General features: G+C 45.4%; 1 protein-coding gene across 1 annotated transcript in view; it reads left to right on the top strand.

The window, feature by feature from the left end:
* Positions 1-2,054: 2,054 nt before the first annotated feature.
* Wdr89 (WD repeat domain 89) overlaps positions 2,055-6,322 on the top strand; it is a 43,453-nt gene continuing 39,185 nt past the window's right edge. The window contains exon 1 of the mRNA XM_028789759.1: positions 2,055-2,112. The gene's annotated coding sequence lies outside the window, so the exon portion shown is untranslated. The remainder of the gene's footprint in view (positions 2,113-6,322) is intronic.

Genomic DNA, 6,322 nt, shown 5'->3' with positions numbered 1-6,322 from the left:
ATATGGCTTTAATAATGGCAAAAATTGGGCCAGCTTCCTACCTTTCACCCTCCTAAGGGCCAGATGCACCCATATCAACAAGTTCCTAAGTCAGAAATTACTAACCATTGCCTCAAGTCCTTACAGGCCCTGCAAGACTCAGCAGATCCTTGGAGAGGCTGCATCTTTGTTTTGTCTGGGCCTGCCTGCAAGTTCCAGCCTGGTGACCTTATACGGGTAAAGAGGATCTGGACTGGAACAGCAATGAAGGTCACCCCATGAATCCACCATATCCAGCTGAAGGAGGCTACAGAAAATAATGACAAATGGGTTGTCTCCAGGTTCTCCAAACCCCTAAAAACTGACAAAGACCCTATAATTACAACTGTCCTAGTTTGTCTTTTTCTCCCCTCTTGGGAAGGCCTCCAAGCCCCAATAAGGCAGGGCATAGCTCTTAGCCAATCTATCCACTGAGACCCAAACTACCTTGTTCCAGGTAGATTTCTGTAAAATGTTACAACCAGAGGCTACTGGGGCATGGTTCACTTGCTTCTGGGGAGGAGAAGCACATCCCTGGGGCTATGGGCCCACCAGTAAAGAGAAGGGGCTCTGATATACCCAGCACTGTGATGCACAGTTGATGTCCCTTTCCCCAAGCCATTGTTCTTGGATGGATAGCAAAACAGAGACTTCCTGGGGTTACACTGATCCCTTCATAGTCCTAAAATAAGAACCATCATTACCTTCCTGTGATATAAAGATTAATTATGGTGTGGCAAAGATTATTATTGAAAAACCCATAAAACCTGAGGAGTCAGGTTATAAGCCCCCAACTCCGATTTTCCCGGGAATTCCCTTTAGTAACTTGAAAGAATGAGGTCCAGAGGGTAGTGGAACCCAGCTCTTCAGTGTTCAGGAGGAATGTATATCAGTTCCTTAACCATTCTCAACCTACTGTAGGTCAGAACTCCTGGCTATGCCTGGAGCCCAAGCCCCATATTACTTAGGAATTACAATTAATCATTATTTTCTACTTCCAACTCTAATAGCTGCAAGTGGGATAAACCAAAACTCACCCTGGGGGACTTCCAGGGGAAGGATCCCTGTTTAATGGTACCAAGATATCCCCTAGTTCCCCTTATTCAGATTCCTGTGGACATACACAGCACATTAATTCCAAGAACCCCAGCTGAAAGTATTTCCAGGCCCCAGAGACTATTTGGCTTGCTCGCACTATCGCTTAACCAAGTACATATTTTCTGAATTGTTTAAACTGGAAGAGAACTCATTTCTTTATGGTCTCATGAAATGTTATACCACAGGTCTTCATCTATCATGAAAGACGATAGAGTTCACCTAAACTAGATTCTGGGCTTCCTCGTGCCCAAGGACAGAGTTTATTCCCCTACTGATAGGGCCAGATGTCATGACTCCTCTGCAGTTGGAACATTAGCTCTGTGTCAAACTAAAACTTAAAACCAACAAGAAAACAGAACCTATTATGGACTACAAATCCCAGAGTTCCTTGGGGGCCAAGGCAACACTCCCTCCAGATTTTGTAACTGATCTCCTGTCAACCTTGAGTCATACCCATGCTGGAGGGAAGGCCGGGTAGTGCTCGTTCCAACCGGCGTGTATCGCTAGGCTTTGTGATCGCATGTGGTTTTCAGATCCACGAAATCCTACATAACCCCCACTCCCCTAGTCCTGCGTAACAACTTTACACCCCTGTCTGAGGAAGTGAAAGAAGCGCAGGAAGAAGCTACAAAGCCACAACCACATGAAAAGGCGGAGTCTGTGACGTTCTTGACTTTTATTGGCCACATATCCAGGAAGCTGCGTCCCGTGGACTTCCGTTAACCTGACCTAGGGGGCGGTGTTGTACGTCTTAGCCTGTAGGCTGAGTTACGCATGCGCAGACCTTCTGCCCTTGTCCAATCGGAAGGTAGCAAGCGAAAGCGCGCGGCTCCCGCTTCTTGGAGCCGGCTGGTTATGGTCCGCCTCTGTGTTATGCACCAATCCACTTCAGTTTCCTCTATACTTTTACCCAATCAGAGCCGGAGGGCGGAGTTCCAGCCGGCCGTGGGCAGAGCGTGCTTTTTCTCCAGCTCCAGTGTGGGGTTTGCTGCTGAGGTACCTTCTGCTGGGCAGGGCTGGGCGATTATCCAGAGCGGGCAGCTCACTCGACCGGCGACCACTGGGTGGCATGCGCGTGGAGAGCCGCGGGCGGGGAGCGCGGAGGGGAGCGGGTGGCGTGAGAGGGAGCACGTGCAAGCGCGGGGGCCGCGTGGTTCTCTGTGTCAGGATGTGTGGTCCATGCCACCTGAACTTCTCTGCTTCAGTTTCGAGGAAGGGTAGGTAGGCCCTGCTCGCTCTTGCCTACCCTTCCTCGCACTCATTCCACACCCATCTCCTGGCTCCGGCCCTTTTCCATGTCAAAAAGCAGGTTTTTTACTTGGTATGCGGAGCCAAGTCGTACAGTATGTGCTGTGATGCAGGCTGCTATGCTAAGTGACTTCCATGTCGTGTCATCTAATCCGCACAGCTATCCCCAGAGCTAGGTGCTGGCAAGGTGTGGTGATGCACACCTGGGATCCCAGTACTGACTGCGAGGGAGGTGGAGGCAAGAGGAACTCATTGAGTTTCAGGCTAGCCAGTACTTCCTAGGAAAACCTTGTATCTCACACAACAAATTCACAACAAAAAACCACCCAAGAGGCAGTGATGTCAGCGTCTCATTTTTGTGAAATGTCTCATTCAGGCGAACTCTGACAACTTAAATTGAGGGAATTCAGCTTTCATGAATGTAAAATTAAAAGATTGGTACAGCTAGTAAAACGCTCATTCATAACTGGAACTTATTTTAAAATCCTAAGCAGTATACCTGGAAACCAGTTAACTGGTTATTATTATCCATGTAAGATGCACTGGTAGGAAGGCATCAGTGGAAAGGTCTGGTTCCTAACTTTGCTTGTGGTAACCTCAGGTTGTTAAAGTGTACAATTAAGATCAGCACCAGATTGCTTCTTAGTGTTGTGATAACTCAGTGAAGATGTGGACTTGAAGTCTGTGATATTGGTATCAACTCTACCTGTTTCTACTGTTTAAGGACCACAAAAACATGCAGCCTAGTTAACAGTGTAAGTGTGAGATAGCTCTGTGTGGACCACTTACAGGCTTGTTGTGGGATCAGGACAGTATTATCTAGAGAACAGAAGTTTGAAGTGTTTGGCTTGTATTTTTACCTTAGATTTCTATGGAGCAAAAGTAAGTCAGCCCACATGGCTGTTGAGGTTTCTTTCACTTCCCGTCAGTGTATTTTGGGAGCTAAACTTTTGTTTAAAATCATGACTGTTTTCTGCAACTTTCAGATTTGGTTTTTTGTTTGTTTGGTTGGTTTTGGGTTTTGGAGTCAGGCTAGCTCTGGTGGTATTGGAACTCGCTTTGTAAACTAGGCTGGCCTTGAAGTTAGAGAACTTGGTGTTCTCTCAAGTGCTGGAATTATAGGCCTTCACATCAACCGAATCTGTACCTCCTGTTTATTATAAATAGAACTGAAGACATTGCCTTTTTTTTATTTAATATCTTTGGTTTTTTTGAGATGGCTTCAATCTACATAGCTTTGGCTGGCCTGGAACTTTGTTGACCATGCTAGCCTTGAACTCAAGAGCTCCAGCTGCCTCTGCTTCCTGCATGCTGGGCTTAAAGGCTAGTGTTCTACAAGCAACTTAAGACATTGCTTTTTGTTGCTGTTGTTGTTTTGTTTTTTGCTTTCCCACTCTTATGCTAAAAGAAAGAAACAAGAGAGAAACCCTATATTTCTACATTTTCAATGGTCTCTCTAAAACAAAACAAATCAAATGGAGAAAAAAAGGAAACCCCACAGTGTCACTGTACGCCAGTCTGTTCTAGGGCTCAGATGTATGGTTGGAGTATATACAAATCACTGCTAAACTGTGTGTGTGTGTGTGTGTGCAAGAGAGAGAGACAGAGACAGAGACAGAGACATAGCACTGTAACTGTGGAGGCCAGAGGACAACATGGGAATCTGCTCTCTATTTCCCCTTTGTAGCTCCAGGGGATCAACTTTAGGACGTCAGATGGGGACTCCCACTGGTCCTGTTTTTGAGACAGGCTCTCACACAATACCCCAGGCTGTCCTGAATTCACCATTTATCTTAGGTTGGCCTCAAGTCTAGTGCCTCAGCTCCACAAATGCTAGGATTATAGGCATAAGCCACCATAGCTGAGTACTGCTAAACTTTTGAAAGGATTTATTAGTTTCATATGGCTGCTATAACAAATTACCACAGACTTAGTGACTTATGACGAAATAAATGTAGAGCTGGAGAGATGGCTGAGTGATTAAGAATGGTTTCCGCACAGGGTATGGTGGTATATGCCTTTAATCCCAGCATGCTGGAGGCAGGGGCAGGCAGAGCTCTTGAGTTTCAAGCCAGCCTTTTCTACCTAGTGAGTCTGGGACAACCAAGGCTACAAAGAGAGACCCAAAAGCTTCCTGCTCCTGCAGAGGACCCAGATTTAGTCTCGAGCATCCACCATGGTCAGCTCATAAGGCCTTTAATTTCAGCTCTAGAAGATCTGGAGCTGTTCTGGCCTCTGCAGGCACCAGCACACAGGCACACACAGACATGCACATAGGTAAAAACAAGCAGCACGGATGTATTATCTTTCAACTTGGGTCTAAAATTTGTTACTGGGTTAATGTCAAGGTAGCAAAGTCCTCCTGAAGCCTCCTGGTGGTCGTGGAGGAAGCTGTGTTTTCTAGCCTTTGCCACCTTCTAGTGATTACAGGCTGAGGCTCTTTTTTCCTCTTAAAGATGGTTTCATGCTCTAGCCCCTGCCAGCCTTGAATGCATGGTAACCTTCCTGTATTAGGCTTCCAGGTGCTGGGGCTACATATGGACTCAGCTTCTAGCTCCTTCCTCTTGCAGTAGTCAGTAATGGCTGTTTCCATCACCATCTGCCTCCTCCTCTGTAACCAAGTCTCCACTTCCTCCCTCCTTCTGAGAAAACTTGTGATATGTAGAGCCTTCCCAGATAGTCCAATTTTATTTTTTCCATTAGGCAAATGTGAAGCCTTTTTGTCATAATGAGAAATGCTGATGCATTCTAGGGAGTAGGTAGGATTTAAGTAGTTTTGGGAGCCATTACTCAGCCATCCTCAGATTCTGGAGGGTGAAATACCCTGTGGTACAGCTGAATCTGTAGTGGGGATTTGAAGAGAAAAAGTTTCTGTTAGGTAACTGGTAAGGTAGACCTTCAAACAGCTGTGAAAGACCCGAACATCTCTTGAGGAGCAGAGGTAACTGAATAATTCTCTTCTGTAAAATTAGAATTAATCATTCAGAAAAGTGTCATCTTAAGAATTCATGTGACTTGCAGTTCATGATAGTTTTGATTGATGCCATTTTGAAATATTTATGAGATCATTACACTACTGTTCTTGAGAAAGTTTGTTCTTCTGTGGCTCCTTTCCCAGTTTACTGTAGTCATAGGTTTGTATGTATCCCACACTTTATGTAGCATGACCTTAGGTGATGGGGATTTATGATAAGGAAACCAGCCTTTCAGACAACAATCACTTGGGAGCCACAGTGCGTTGCATGGAGAAGGCCGGGTTTGAGGGTAGGAGAGAAACTAGAAGTTGTAGACAGAATCCAAGGTTTAGTCTCAGCTACACAGTGAGTTTGAGGGCAGCCTGAGCTACATGAGACCCAGTGTCAAGACAACAATAACAAAACCCAACCACTTCAAACTTCTGAGTTCTGTTACTTCTAACAGAATATATAGTAGGCTTTATGGAGAACTGGAGTCTCAGCAAAACACAGCTTCAGAGTCCCCTATCTTCACACAAAGACATTACCTCTTGCTAGAATTGATAGTTTGGGGGAGACAGGTGAGTCGCTTTGCTAAGTACTAGTATAGATACATTGGAATAAGTGTATGAAAACTCGGCTCCAGTTAGGGCAATGGTAATATAAAAGCTTCATGAAGCTTTCTGTTTGTTTGATCTGATTTGGAGGGGGAAGGACCGGGAGACATACATGTGAGAGAAGTTTCTGTGGGTCAGGCCTGGAAGTGGAACAGAAGAGAATGTTAATATTAAACTACTTACTTATATTTTTGGCATAGTGTCTCATGCAGGCCTGTGTCATCAAGAAGGCTGGTTGGATTGTATATTCCTGTCTTCCTTTCTTTCTCTCTGGTCCCCTACCCCCCTTTTCCAAGACAGGGTTTTTCTGGAATCTCCAGGCTGGCCTCTAATTTAGATCTGTCAAGGTGTGGGCCAAAATCACCTGGCTTTTTTTGCTTTTTTTCC

This window comes from Grammomys surdaster, unplaced genomic scaffold (assembly GCF_004785775.1).
Source record: "Grammomys surdaster isolate TR1022 unplaced genomic scaffold, NIH_TR_1.0 127, whole genome shotgun sequence".
In the NCBI taxonomy this organism is placed as follows: Eukaryota; Metazoa; Chordata; class Mammalia; order Rodentia; family Muridae; genus Grammomys; species Grammomys surdaster.
This window is presented reverse-complemented; position numbering and strand designations above follow the sequence as displayed.